Source organism: Tyto alba, unplaced genomic scaffold (genome assembly GCF_018691265.1).
Source record: "Tyto alba isolate M040663 unplaced genomic scaffold, T.alba_DEE_v4.0 Super-Scaffold_10, whole genome shotgun sequence".
In the NCBI taxonomy this organism is placed as follows: domain Eukaryota; kingdom Metazoa; phylum Chordata; class Aves; order Strigiformes; family Tytonidae; genus Tyto; species Tyto alba.
Window position 1 is genome coordinate 19654809 of NW_024881262.1, and position 15219 is coordinate 19670027.

General features: G+C 40.1%; 1 long non-coding RNA gene across 1 annotated transcript; it reads left to right on the forward strand.

The window, feature by feature from the left end:
- The first annotated feature begins 341 nt into the window (after nt 1–341).
- On the forward strand, nt 342–11510 carry LOC116964779. Its single transcript, XR_004408949.2, has 3 exons — nt 342–579; nt 8438–8801; nt 11177–11510. It is a non-coding gene; the product is annotated as an uncharacterized LOC116964779 (long non-coding RNA).
- The last annotated feature ends 3709 nt before the right edge of the window (nt 11511–15219 follow it).

A 15219-nucleotide genomic window follows, 5' to 3' on the forward strand; every position in this document is an offset into this window, starting at 1 on the left:
GTGTGGGGGCACACGACACGACAGGCAGCTCACCCCCATATAGTCTTTGTTAATGCAGCAGGTTATACTGCTTATCTCTTTCCCCCCTCTCCCTCCCTGGCCCCCATAGTGAAAACCCCTTTCTCCCTCCCCACATTTACGTGGGGCACAGAGGCATGCGGGTGATTATATAACTTATAGGTCAATTCGTTGTTTGGGCAGGAGCGCTGCAAGAATGTGGTATGTTGGCTGAAGCTGTTTGTTTGCTTAAGTTCTCAGAGTTCAATGAGGTCATTTTCTCATCTTCCCTGTGTTTTCTGTATTTTCCACAGACCTGCCAGCCTCAAACAACACCCTCTTTCTTCGCATTAGAAATGGAAACACGTCCTCTGCAGGAATTTTCCACTTAATAGCTCCTGCTTTCCTACCGGGGGCCTCAGTGCACCACTACTGCAATGCTGTATTTCTTTCCACTGCAGTTTGACATTTTGCAGCCAGAACAACGAGCAGCATTCACTCCATCCTGATTTTTGAAAAACATCTCTCTATAGGCACACAGAACGCACCCAGTGCAGCAGTCACCAGGGGGAAATGGCAAAGGTATTTAAACATCATTATATGTCACTAAGGATATGACATTGTCTAGTACTAATGGTCTTTTATATAGTTGCTTTTCCTTACGCCCCCGTTCCTCCCCCATTCCAACCCTTTACATACACACACAAGCAGACACCAAAGCCTCTGCCCTGCTCTCCCATTACCAGCCGGTCCCATGTTCTACACTTGATTTTAATTGTTTGCCTTTGTGAGTTATTTCCTTTGCATAATATTTGCAAACTGTGTATCAGGTCCTGACACTGTGAGGAGCAGAAATGCAGACTGAGGATAATCTGAGCAGTAAACAAGGAGCCTGCTTTAAAATGCATGGAGTGACCTGTCTGAAAACAGCAATATTTGCAAACTGTTTACTGCTGAGATGCAATGATGTCGTCTAAAATGCAGCAGCCTGGAGATTGGAGCAAAATGGGATCTCAGACACTCGGTCAAGCACAACCTGTAATTTTTTTATTTGTTGTTTGGGTTGTGCTTTTTTAATTAGAGCTGTATTATAAATTTTTAAAAGATAATTTCTAAAAATCTTTTTGCTGTGTCTATGAAGCATTTTTAATTCTTTTACAAGAAGATAAATGTATGGAAATAAACATTGTTTACTGCTAGAAGGAAGGTTTCCCCTGTCTGCGCAGTGGTAGAGTCTCAGACAGCAAGGTCCCAGTAGGTCAGACTGGCACATTGAATTGCGTATCAAATGAAACTGGTATTCTGGAAAAAGGGTGGAAAGAGGAAGAGGGGTGTTAGTAAGGAGGTTGCTCAGGCCAGAAGGGTCGGCCACTGAAAAACAACAAGGGAAAAAATAGGATTGATGATTTGCAGGACACCTAGGGTATTTCTTTCAGGGAGTATTACTTCCACTTTTAACCAGGAACAAGAGGTAGTAGAAAAAAAAGCGGCAGGGGCTGACAGCTTTGTGCTGATCAAAGGGACATAGCATTGAATGCCTTCCTTTGCTAGCTATTTATTAGAAAGAGAGAAGGGCTCCTTTGCCATTCTACTTGGGAGAGAAGGGATTAAAGATCAAAAAAAGAGGGAGACTGGCCTGACTTCTTTGTTCAGAAAATATTTTTGTGTGTGTGTGTGTGTGTCATGCTGTCCACTATAAGACAAAAACTCCCTTTCTTTTTTATAGCATTGCTGCCTTTCTTTTCTCAATGAGCAAAATTTCTGGTGATGAACAATTCCAGTAGCATCTTTTTTTTTTTCCTTAATGTAAGGAAGGCCCCGTTTGGGAAACTTAGTAAACTGTCTTTTAGCCTGATTAACCTAGGAAATAAAGTTTAAATGCACTGCTGGGATTCTATTAGGATCATCAGTTCATATAGATAACAGCAAAAGGTGTTAAAATGCACTTCACTGGTGCAAGTGATCTCATGTTGTAAAAATGATTATCCCCAGCAGAACAGAGAGGGATTAAGGGGCCATGTCTACATCTGGGAAACTCCGTAAGTGTTTTATTAGCAGTAATACATGTATTAATCACACACACAAAAAAGGCCAGTCAGGATGGTGGCAAATGGCACAGTGCTTTAAACCTACTCCCTTAAGTCAGTGAAATGTGATCATCTTTATTCCTAGAATTGCAATAAAGCTGTTAAGTAGTCTGAAATTGGGAAAAGCCTGCTTGTATGATTGTGGATCATTGTGGATTACCTGTCATGTAAAAAGAAAGACTATTATCAAAATTAGACACTCCCATTGCAGAGACTTTGAAGAAGCGTAGGAGAAATTTGGTGTTCTAGCTCTACATCAGTTGAACTACACTGCATATGAGTTTGATCACAGTGGCCTAACTGCTCATTTATATCTTCATTTCTGTTAAGTGCATCAAAAAGAGAAAGTCTAACCACATCTCATGCTTTTGCTCCTTCCTCCACTCCTTAGTTCAGGTTGCCTGTTCCTAGCAGGAATGAGAGTAAGGGTAAATGTCCATGCAAGAAAGTTTGAGGTAGACACTCATAAAAATAAATGCTGTTGACCAGACACGTGCATAACTCAGCAGATGCATACCACAGGGTTTGACATGAGCAGCATTTTCCACACTTCCATTCCATTTCCATTTGCAGCCTCTAAATTTTGTTTCAGCTTGAGATCAGCCACAAGTATCAAAATGGAACCTTGCCAAATACGCGGTAATTTTAAAGAAAGGTTTTTTATACAGTCTGTTACCAGCATTAGGCTAGCAAAACAAATACCCTGTGACAATCATTAGGGTCATTTTTGATTTCCAACCTTCAGCGCCACTGAAACAAATCAAAGTCCTTTTGTGGAGATTAAGAATGCAACTCTTGGAAAAAAAAGTCCTCGTATCTGTGCTGTAGTCTCCTTTCAGATATGCTATGTTTTTTGACAATCACCATAATAAAGTAGCATATAGGAAAGTCTTGGTAAAAACTACTTTAGCACCGTCATATTGAGACAAATTATTGACTTTATTGCTAAAAATATTATAGTTATACACGTTCAAATCCTGTCAAGCAGTTGCCTCTTTTCATTCCTGAAAACACTTCTCTTTCAGTGGATATTTGGAATATTGTATATGTCTATCACCACAGCAGTGACATTTGTTATTTTGCTCATCAAAATGCCACCTGCCTATCAAATATCTAGGATAAGTAGGACTGGGAAACTTCCTTGAATCACGCACAGGCTTTTTTCTGCCAGCAGATGTATTACAAGAGGCACTTACATCAGTGTGGAATAGCAACAGAAGTCAGCTTTCCTGACTGAAAAGCTAAAGGAATTAACATTTGCCTTAAAAGGATATTTTAGTAATTGCTTCACAACATTAAGGGGATGGATGGACTATTAAACCAGTCAGTTCCTGACAACGCAGGATTGTTCTCATTGTAACTAGTGTTTGCAAAGGACTTTGAAGATAAAGAGGACTCTGTAAACATTAAGCATTGTAAGTACTATAGTATTTTGAGCATGTTTAGCTATGACACTTGGCTGCCCTAAAAGCCTGAAGAAAAACTTAACTCGGGGCCTAGTATGTAGCCAGGTGACATAACAGACATGAAACAGGGATGCTAGATAAGTGGAAAGCAAATTCTAAACAGGGAGGCAAAGTAGAAACAAAAAGCCAAGCCTATAAAAATACAGTGAGGTTTTTAGAAGTGACACCATTATGACAAATGATCAACACTCTTTCAAATATACTGTATTCCTCCACCCATTCCTGAGTAGATCTTAAGTACCCTTCACCGCCTTGGAGTCAGATTTCATGCCAAAATGTCTGTGTTACTAGTTTTGCAAGTGCTACCACTAATTGAAACCACATAATGTTGCAGATCTGAAATATGGCAGGCAGGGCATCCCTGCTGAAAAGCTACCCAGCAGGACAAACCCTTTGTTCTCTTTTAAAATTAACTAATTCAAGAGAAATGTTGTCTAAATCATTATTTCTAAATGTATGCAGAATTTCCTCTGCACCCCTCCCACCTCCCACTATAATTTTCCTGGTTAGCTATCAAAGGACTTAGCTATTCTTGTAAACGGCAAAAATGGTTTTAATATGCACACTTGTCATGTTTAGGTGTATAAATTTTGCTTTTGCAAGGATCTTACATGGCACATATTGTGATCACCTGTGGGTAGGGTAGTTAATTAACAGAGTCCAGGTCCTATTTCATTTCATTTATACCAGAGTAATTTAAATTAGGAGAATGGTCACAGACACACTCGGTAATTTAACTCCCTCCTTTCAAAGCTGTTTTAGTAATTATATTTTAGTTGAATGTTTTCATGAAGCTTTTACACTTCTTGTTTTCCTTAACCATGCAAGCTCTCCCTTCCCAGTTCCCCTGTTTATCCTTCTGGGTACTGCTAGCTGCATTCCTTTAAGAAATTAGAAAGGATGCAGCTGTCATTATTTTGTCAATCATAACATCTAAGGCATGAAAAAGTCTTAGGAAGGCAAGGAGTCATAGAATTTCTGTTGAGAAAACAGGTTGTTCCCCAATACTTTCAGCAGTATTTTCACTAAACCTAAAAGAAAAGAGTAAAATATGGACTTCTATTGTCAAGGCTTGGATTTCCAAGTGGATCACAGTGATGTGTGTACATAAACATCACTTGATACCTGCTTTGGAAACCCTCAAAAGCCACCCTCAGCACTTTTTGGGGAATAACTAATTATATAGGTTTGTTCTGAGCCCCATCATAATTAAAAAATTTTATGCTATAGTAACCCTTCAGCTGTCTACGTTAACACCAGTGGAATAAATAATATGGCTGTGGTCCAGACCAAAAGTGTCCAAATCAAAGCATGTTCCTTGTCACAGTAAATGCAAAAGCTGCCAATAGCATGTAACTGGTAGCATACAAATAAATTGTTCACTTGCAGCTTGACAATGAAGGCCTTGCTCACCGTGTGCCCCTTTTAAATCAGTCCTTTTGGACAGTGACTTTTACATTTAGGAAGACTTTCAGGGACGTAAGGATTTACAGAATCCTATTTTTGTTTTCTCTCTGAATAGATATGAGAAAAATAAGTTAATTGTACTGTCAAGATTCCAGAAAAAGATTGTGCAGTTTTGCTGTTGAAATTTTGATTGCATTTTGTAGACAAATAAGTTAGTGCTTGCTTTTCAGTGCTCTAAAAGAGCTGGCCTTTACTGATGCTATTAGTATTCCCAGTTAACCATATTCACACCATACATCCATTACAATTTAAAATTAAAAGACCTCATAAATTCTTACCAATTTCTTTTCATCTTCTACAGATTATACATCAAAGATCAAACTTTTAATATTTATTCATGCTGGAAAATATTTTTTTGTATGTCTGTTTTCTTGATTAGAAATTCTTATTTAAGTATCTTGAATAATTTGGTATTTATGAAAAATTCCTGACCACTGCTTATCTTGTTTGTATGTATGGAAGCACAAATCACAACAGTTACATCGCTTAACTTAAACAGCTGGTGTTGGTCTAATTACTTATTTTCTTGAGTCCGTGGCTTTTGAAGACACAGATTTCCAGTCACTAGTTAGTCTCCAAATAGTGGGAAACCTTTTGTGAAATACGGGACTTTAGAGAAGGAGGGAGTGATTTCCTTTAGAATAGGAAAAGTGTCTGTGGATTTTGTTTGAAGATACAGTGTATGATTAATTATTCCCTATTCACTGAAAAACAGTAACTATCATTAAGTGAAATGAAAGCACACCAGGGTAGAATGCAACCTGGATGAAAAAAAGAACTGATCTTAGGAAATCCAAGCATCAACCTTTTTTTCTGGGTGGTGAAAAGCAAAGTGTATTAGGCTTAAATTTCCAGTGAAGAAGCCAGATATTTTGTTGCTTTCTATCTGCTATACAGAAGATAGGTCCTGAGCCCTGCCAAGGGTTGCATGTTGCTTGTCTAGGCTAATGAATGAGTTATCAAAATACAAGATTTATGACAGCAGTCAAGGAATTAATGAGTAGAATTATGAGGGCTGAGGAAGCCTTTGCAAATCCCCAAAATAGAGAGAAATCTCTGCTTGAATCATCTTCTGCTGTGAATTGGTATGGCATCTGCTTCTACAAGTCTAAAAGTGGAATGAATAGACAAAGATTTTCAGATGTACAAGCTATGCTTAATCACCAAATAAAAACAAATAGGAACTCCGCAACAACCCTCTGTGAGATCACGCACAAATTAGCTACACATTCAACTTTTAAAGCAACAATTTCCTTGCTTCTATTTATGGGAAAACTGTAGTATATATACCAGCCACAGAACTTCCTGCATCACATGACACAGATGATTTTCTAATTGACTCACCCTCTATATTGCCTCATGCATGGTCTCTTAGGAGCTTTTTTTCACTGCAGAGCTCATTGAAGCTCACTGTAAAGCTCTTCTCAAGAACATTTCCTGGCCAACTTTTGGGTGTGAAGAACAAATAAATTAGCAGAACATTTAATGGTGCCTAAGAAAAATGTTATGTCTGTGAGACTTTGTATATTAATCCTATCTATACCTATCTGTTTACTATATTTTCACTACAAAGGTGTCAGAAGAGCTGGAGAATATTTCTACTTTTATGTAGAGTTTATCATACTGAAATTATCCTAGTAGACATAGGCAAGTTATGAGTGTTGTCAGAGGCTGTTAAGTGTGCTTACTGGGTAAGCAGAATAGAGCAGTCAAGTTGTGGTTAAAGATAATTCACGTAAAGCACCAGACAATGAGAATTTATTTGTGAGAGTAGGAGAAACTTGCCCATAGACTCAGAGTATATCCCTAACTTTTTTCCTTTCCTTCTTTCCTCTTTCACCAAAACTCCCTCTTGGTTCTTGGAACTGAGAGAGTAGCAACCCAAATTCTACTTTTCATCTGCTCCTTAGTGTGCCTTTTTCTCATTCAGCCAGGCATAAAGTATTGCACTTTGCTGCGTAAAGGATGAAGTGGTCTAGGAGTAGGATTCAAAGGTATTAGACATCTAAACAATGAAATTAGGATAACAGCAGGATTTTTTAAAGGTGAAAGCAGAAGGTACTCAATGTGAATTGTAAGCCCTTCTTCTTTTTTATGTGCCCACAAGAAGGAAACAACCAAAAATCCTGCTGTATTTCCTCTTGAGGGTCACAGGCCCAACAGACATTTCCAGAGGAGCAGAGCTGAATCATTCAGGTTAAGAGGAACCTAGAATAGTAATGGAAAGCAGTGGTGGAGCTTTTACTATTTCCGAAGAGACACCAGGCCATTGGAGTTTATATCGCTTACTGCAGAACAAGATGTATCTCCTAGCACTTGTGGTAGAACCCCTCCAGCACATCTCAACAAAATTGCATCTGAGGCCCCCAGATACCATTGTGCTAGTGACCCACATTTATGTACTAGATATTAATAAAGTAAGGCTGCAGAAAACTCACACCAGCAGCAATTAGTCTGTTAATTCATATAATGCTCTTTGAGTTGCTGCATGAACTATCTCTGCCAAATTTGTTCAGATTGGTTAACACCATGCTATGGGTCTCTCCTAATGAAGCTATTCTATTTTGGATGGAGCTCTACCGTAGCCATTGAGAAGAACATTTTGACATTTACCCAGTGTGTGAATCAATTGGGTGCCTGACTCCTTATCAGCATCAATACCAATACATAGCCAGGCATGTAATACAGAGTCCTGGCCAGATTCCCTAACACTCAGAACCACCCATAGCGTGGGGGTTAAAAGTTTCTCAGAAAATAAAAGGCTTAAAGAGAATTCTCTTACAACATGGGAGAGTGATGTGGACGTTCCTAGATTTTGTCATTGGTGACAAAGAAGAGAACTTTTTCCAATTTCTTGCATGTATAAATCACGTCTCTCTGCATTTCCACTACTTGGCTTTAAACAAACACAAACATAATACAAATTGATGCCTGAAAGGGGAAGAATATGCTTTTTAAAAGACTGAGTGAAAACAAATGTCAGTTTTGGGTCAACTGAAACATTTCATTCCACCCAAAAACAATTGTTCACACAAGTCTAAATAAAAGGTGCTAGAACCAAGCCATAAAAGCTATTGCCAGAAGCAGAGCTGAATTTGAGTTACTCAGTGCTCTGAGACTGCCTAGCTAGCTGGTATTCAGTCACTAGAGAAGAAAAAAGTATATTTTCAGTTGGTGGATATGAAAAATGTAGTACCCTCTTACCCTTTTTTTCCCCACCTCCACTGCAGGTGGCTTCTCCATCATATAGCGTCCCACCCTCCTTTCTGCTTTGAGCCACAATTAGCACATATTTTCATAATCAAAATAAGCCTCTCCCTCTGTCCTCCCAGCTGTGCTTCCCACCCAAATTCCCATTATGAATCAAGACAAGTACATGTGTTTAAAATAACAAAAAATATGTCTTTCTTCCCTCCCCAGCTTTGCTGCCTTTTTCCACCCATCGCCTCAGCTTCCCTGAAATATTTCCTGGAGGGCTGCAGAGTTTCTGCTGAGTTGAAGGCACCTCAACCTTCAAATTTCTGCTTCAGTGTTTTCAGAGCAACACGTAACCAGGGCATTAAGAAATAATGTCAGGAGTCTCTGTCACAGTTGTTTAAGACAGATGAAATAGGCGCAAAAGGACAAGACAAGCTGGATGGAGGCCCAGAGGGAGAACAGAGAGCTGGAAGCCATACTCATCTTCATGAATCTACAGAGGTTTACACTGCAGAGCTTAGCTTACTGACAAATAGGCCACTGCAGGAGCACTCCTGGTTTGAACATTAGCTAGCGCAGAGAGAGGGTAAGTATGGAGGGGAGGAAGAATATCCTAGCTGGGCAGATTTGCATATGGTGTGCTAGATGGATTAAAAAACACATGCTGAGGAAACATATCCATGCAGAAGTCCCTCCACTATCCCGGCAGAAAATGAGAGGCTTTCCATGGGTTGACATGGCATATACAGCAACTTTTTCCTGATGTGGAAGAATGTAGGTTGGTTGGAAATATCAAAACATTTTCTTCATGGTGAGAGTGATAGTTCATGTTCAAGATGCTTCTCCATGCCCTAGAGCAGTTCTTCTGGAATACAACTGAGTTAGCACCTATTGAATACCTTAAGACAGTCCAGAACAAGGGTATTTGTAGTTACAAGTTATCAATAGAAATGCCAGAAACATTTGAATGATGTATGTTTTCTGAGAGAGGTTTCTGTGCTGTTTCTGTTCAGTGTTGCACGATTTTCAAGTTGAACAATGTAGTACCACCTCTTAAAATCTGACCGAGGCTTTTTCAAACCAAAGCCTGCTTCATGCTTCTCAACCTTCAATATCTAAGCTTTATATTCAGGCTTCAGCTCACTTCTCCATGTGATCAGCTGAAAGTGAGTTTTCAACCTTATTTCCCTTTTAATGGCAACTGGGGTAGCTACCATAAAGATGAATGATGTTCTAGCCCCATTAGTTGCAAGGTCCAAAACTGGCCTTGCTTGGGTGCTTCTCTAAGATCTTTCCCACAATGAAAAACACTGAGGACATTCTCATTTCAAGTGACATCTCAACCAACAACAGCCGTGACCTGCAAGAAGTTGCAAGGGTACTGGTTGCTTTAAATGATCTTGGCAGACTAATGCAGAAAAAAGTTACTTTGTACTCACCTGACCCAGAGGATTGCATTAACAAGCACTGGGCCATGGACACTGGCTCAGTTTGCCACTGGCTGAAAGGGCATACTTTGTACAAAATTGTTAGAGTTTCATATTCTAGAGTTCTCTTTTCCCAGTGTCTTACCTCCATACACATAATTTCAGGCCTTGCTGGTGAACTTTTCAGTGTGCCACATATGAGCCCTGTTAGCAGAGCAGCACAGGTCCTAAACCCTGCCAAGCGGTCTGATCCCTCAGGGTGAGCGGCCAGAGCAAGGGCCAGCTCACAGCTGCTGGGCACATGCCGAAATCAGACCCTGAGCCCTTGGGTTGGGCACCCACCTGGCTTCCTCTGCCCGCTGCACATGCCTGAATTGAGCACATGCACTCCAGGCAGGTGCAGCAGCCTTTCCTTTTTTAAAAACCAGGGCCTTGCTCAAAATGATTTTCTGTCACTAGGAAGTATTCAGCTCAGCTCTTACCATTAATTACAAGTATCCATAAGGGCCTTATCCAGCAAGCCAGAGGGGACATTTAAAGGACATAGGACTACCCTAGTATGTATATCACTATTCCATTGCCTATTTTCATTGCTCTATGGATACTGTGGACGATTTATATTTATTTGTTCAAGATTCTACAGGCTGCAGAGGTGAAAGTAGTAAGCTTGCCATAGGTAGGCACCACCTCTGTACACTGAACAATTCATGACCTGTCTCCCAATTTTCCATTATGTGATCTCACAGCCCATCCACCAGCTTTAATGCTTCCACATCTACCAGAGAGTTCATTAGGACAAGGACTGTTTGATCCTTAAAAAAAGTGCAGTGGATGGTGTCTTTGCTAGGGATTTGCATTTCTTGCATACGCTGGGTTCATGCTCCAGGGAGCGAATCCTGAGAATGTAGTTGTTCCCTTGAGGGCTCAGTCTCCTTCTCAATTGATGGAGGTAGTCTAGCAGCTTTTGCTGGAGAGCAACATGCAGGTGTCTCCCCTGGCAGAGCTCTCCCAGGCACAGGCCACAGCCAGTTTCAGAGCCAACCACTATGGATTTACGCTTCCATCTAAAAACATCTTATCTGCTCATTAACAGAGGCCAGAACAGCTCTTCAACCCATAGCATGGCTGTTTTTTGCCTTCATTCCCCATACAAGTTAAAACATACTTTTCTTATTCCCAAAACACGGACTGCCTCACCGTAACTCTCTGCTCTTGGAGGATGCTCTGGCTCTGGGAGGTCGCCTGCCTTTCAGCTCAGGTTAGTCACTACCCTGCCTGTGCACGTTGGGCAGCTTGGAGTTGGCAGCTGCGAGCAGGGGCAGCCGGGCAAGTGGCACGTGGCCAGTGCGTAGGAAGCAAGATGAATGCAGAGGGGGAAGGGATTGCGGGCTCTGTATCAGTACAGGTACCATATGCTCAGGGCCAGCCCCGAGTGGCATAGATGGGATGGAGCAAGGCAGTTAACAGATCCTTTATTGCAGCCAATATTCTGTACTATTTGTACTGGAGTCGAACAGATCTTGTTCTCCTACAGCTCCTTTGGAAGGAAGCCCTGTCCTGACCCTCCTATGTCAGCCACGAGATGATGCCCTTGAACTAGGATGAGCATCTGCGCAAACTGTCTTCACCCTGATTTTGATGCTGTGAAGAGCCTTTGGCGATGGTAGTGACCCAGCAAAGGGCACGATAAGGGATCATGTGATTCAGAATACATGATTAGGATTTTCTGGGAGCAGGGATCTGCAAGTACTACTGCCTTTCCACCAGCCTTCAGGAACATCAGAGTACGAAAATTTAGGTAAAAATTTTTGATAATCCTGTAGACAGAGTGAACTGCATCAAATGACCATGACGAAAATCACACCTGTTTATGCCATATTTACACCTGCTGACACTTCTTGGAGAAAACAATTATTTTTTTTTTCCTTAAGAGTACAGTTTTCCTACATAGAATTAATTCTAGACACAGATTGTACCTTGGGAAGATAGAGTTTAAGGTAATACTTTTTTATTATTATTATTTGGTTGTTAATTTATTATTTGGGCAATGCTGAAAACATGCTAAATGCTGTACAAGCTTGACCAGGAAAAAAAAAAAAAAAAAAAAAAAAAGGTAAATTGAATAAATCATTTACAGAGAACAGACTGGTGCAGACTTTCTGCTGGGGTAATCAGGCAGAGGAGAAAGGATTAATGTCTCTGCATTATTAAGCTTTGGTGTGCTTGTCATAACCTTCCACCAGCTTTTGCGTTCACTCACTAAAACCTGGCTACCAGATGGCATTATTTGGCTTTGCCTATGCTTCTGAGACACCCTAGTATCATTCTGTACTCTATCCAGAACCCCTTGGTGTGTTGTTATACAGTAAGAAGAGTGAGTCTGGCACCTTTCATTAGCAAACCATGCAATAAATAGCATGAGATCCCTAGAAACAAGCTGGTGCTGTTTTAATGCTCATTTAAGTCTGGTAAATATCTGGCCAATCTTCTCCAGATTTTAATTTATATCATAATTTCATATTTCTATTTTAATTTCTGATAACTTGTTTTCTTTTTACCTTCCTGCATCAGAGAAAGCAGGCATAAAAGCTTCAATTAATTAATTTCTCTCCCATTAGTTTTCTGTCTTTACAATTCTAATGCCAGCATTGATTTGAGTTAACCCCTAAAGTTACTAGTATAAATAAAAAGCAAATTGGCCCAAGTATATTTCCCATCGTCTTCCAAGAATTTCCTGTGGTGTTTTTTGGTACTCTGCCTCACCCCAATGATGCCTGTCACTACTTTTGGCTTTTAACACACATTGTACAAAAATATTCAGCAAAACTAATTTCTGAAAACAGAATTTTCCCCCCATTAAATCTTTATGAAGCAACTCATGAGGTTAAGAAGTTATGGCATTTCATAACCAGTTGAGCAATCATCCTCACATAGTACTGATAGCTAAATTTTAGTTCTATTTATATTCTTATATTTTCTATTCTGTTAAGTTTGGGGCAGCTCTTTATAGCGCTGACTGCTGCTGTGAGCTATGTCTTTGATCTCCCAACTAGCTGAAGTTCCTGTGGTGGCTACCTCCAGCCTCAGGCAATGCAGAGCTGTGTTTTGTAGTCTACAGAATTGGTTTTAACAGTTCTGGGGAACAATCACATTTATTAAAAGTTCCAGAAACTCCTTTAAAACAAGCAGCTAGTAAGCCCTGAACTATGATGTTTTACCTGCCAAAACTGGGATAAAAATCCCTAGTTGGAAAAAAAAAAAAAAAAAAAAAAAAAAAAAAATGTTTGGCCCTTCAGCCTCAGTTCTTTTAAGGAAGCCACTACAGACCCTGCAAGATATGTGTCTCAGTGTAAGATTAAGTGAAGGACACCTTTAGACCTGATGTTCTCCAAGTGCTTAGACTACACAGTGAATCCTGAGCTGCTTCTGGCTGTGGCCATGTAGACAGACCCTGGGCCCCCACTGCCTCTCCAGCTCTTCCCAGTAATGATCGCTCCTTTTGGAGTCAAACCAAGACTTTTGCAAATATTGGTTACACTGACAAAGTGTGTGCATGGGACATGAACTCTGCATTAGGAAAATCCCTCAGCAGGTTCTATTTATGATTATTTCATGATTGCTTATTATTGCCTAATATTAAAGGTATAAAAGGAAAAACTGTGGTTGTTTGCCTATGTATGCGAGGAAGAACCTTGACATCTTGCTGCTATTATTTGTGCTGTCCCTTGCAGTAAACCTCTTCAGTCAGGTTTTGGTACAAGCTGCAGAGCCCGTGCACTTCCACACACATTTGCCTCTGAGCTGAATTCCATTTTATGTAACTAAAGCTCAAGGACCTCAAAGTATGGTTACAAAAGTAGGGTTACAAAATTTTAAGACTCCACAGTTCCCTTTGGCAGTGACTCCACATAACGGCTTTTGTTCTGTCAAGCTTGAAAGGACTTGCAGTTAAATTACATATAGATACCTGAACACCAAGCAGTGAACTACTGAGTATCTGCAGCCATTTAGTTACAGTCTTTCAATAACACAGTTGCTTGCCCATTTAGTTAAGCAATGTATCTAAGCAAAATACATATCTGCAACAATAACATATTCTACATATTAAACTACATTTGCCACGTAGTTGTGAATTCTTTTAGTGATATTAGAGAAACTCCAGTGACAGGAAGAGTAGAAATAAACAAACATTTTTAGCTTGGTCACATGTTCTCAGTATTTCTATAGGACTCGGTTCTGTCACAAAGACATCATCTGTGCTTGAACGTTTGCTTATTTTTCTTTGTAATTGAAAGTGGAATTTATCACAAAGGTAAATACCCTCCTGAAATATACCACACTACAACACCATTTCTTGTAGGGAGGAATCACAGATGTTGTCTTTTTTCTCTCTCATCAGATAGGTCAGTGACACCTTTTCTTTTTTTCCCAGTGAATTTTTTCCCAAATTCTTAATCTGTTGCACTTTTTAGGTAATTTAGACGAATTTCTTACTGATGCCAGGTAGGAATAACCCAGTGATAAAGGATGTCAGATATTTATGTTGATACACTAGCCATAGGAGAGGCTTCCTGCAGCTTTCATCTGTTAGCTGCTTCTCAAGTCTGCAAGGTAAGGTCTGCAGTTACAGACCTGTTTACCACATGTATATTTGCCTAATCCCTTGTCTTGCTTGAAATTGCAGTGTGCTTTAGGCAACAGAGCCTGGCAGGAAGACCAGTGTTCACCGTTGAAACCAAAAGACTCATTTGTTGCATCTGAAGACCTTGCACTAGAGAAGTGGCTTCTGGTTGCATTATTTGTGTGACAGAGAAGTAGTTTGCATCTGTTTATAGATTTTGTGATTTGCACAATTAATATCAATCAATAAATCTGCCATGTAGGATATCTCAGGAAACTGTCAGAGTTGTATTAACTGCATTCTCTAAAATCAGCGACCTTAGCAAAGACCTAATGAGACACTCCTGTTGATGAGCATCATTCACACAGACAGGGAGGAAGCTGTTTGGTCAGGCCCTGGGCTGAACCCCATATGTGCTACAAACTGTAGCACAACAGCTCTCACGCTTTTCCTCTCTTTAGAAACCTCGATGCCATTGCCTTTTAGTCCCCTTATATGATTTACAGTGGGTAGAGTCTCTCATTGTGCTGTCTTTGCAACACAGCTCTCTTTAGAGATGCAAAAGCCTGCTTTGCAAAAAACACATATACAAACCTCTCATTTAGAGCTATATAAAAGGGCTGAGAAAATCTTCTCTTAGTGAATTTAATGGGGGCTTTACCACTGACGTCAATGAGGCCAATTTCCCACTCTTTTTTCAAGCAAGACTGAAACACTGAGATCAGGTGACTAGCAGAAATTATGCCAGAATTACAACCGCCAAGACAGAAACACAGTAGGCTGCCATGTAAATCTTTGGTGTAACAGGTTCAATAAGTGTCAGTGCATTTTTATGAGTATTCATTTATTTATATGTCACCATTTTGACACAGAGCTTACATGTCCTAGGGAAGTGCTGCAAAGCTCCCACACCTTGTTATATAGATGCATGTAAATTTTCCATACATAGTAAATAC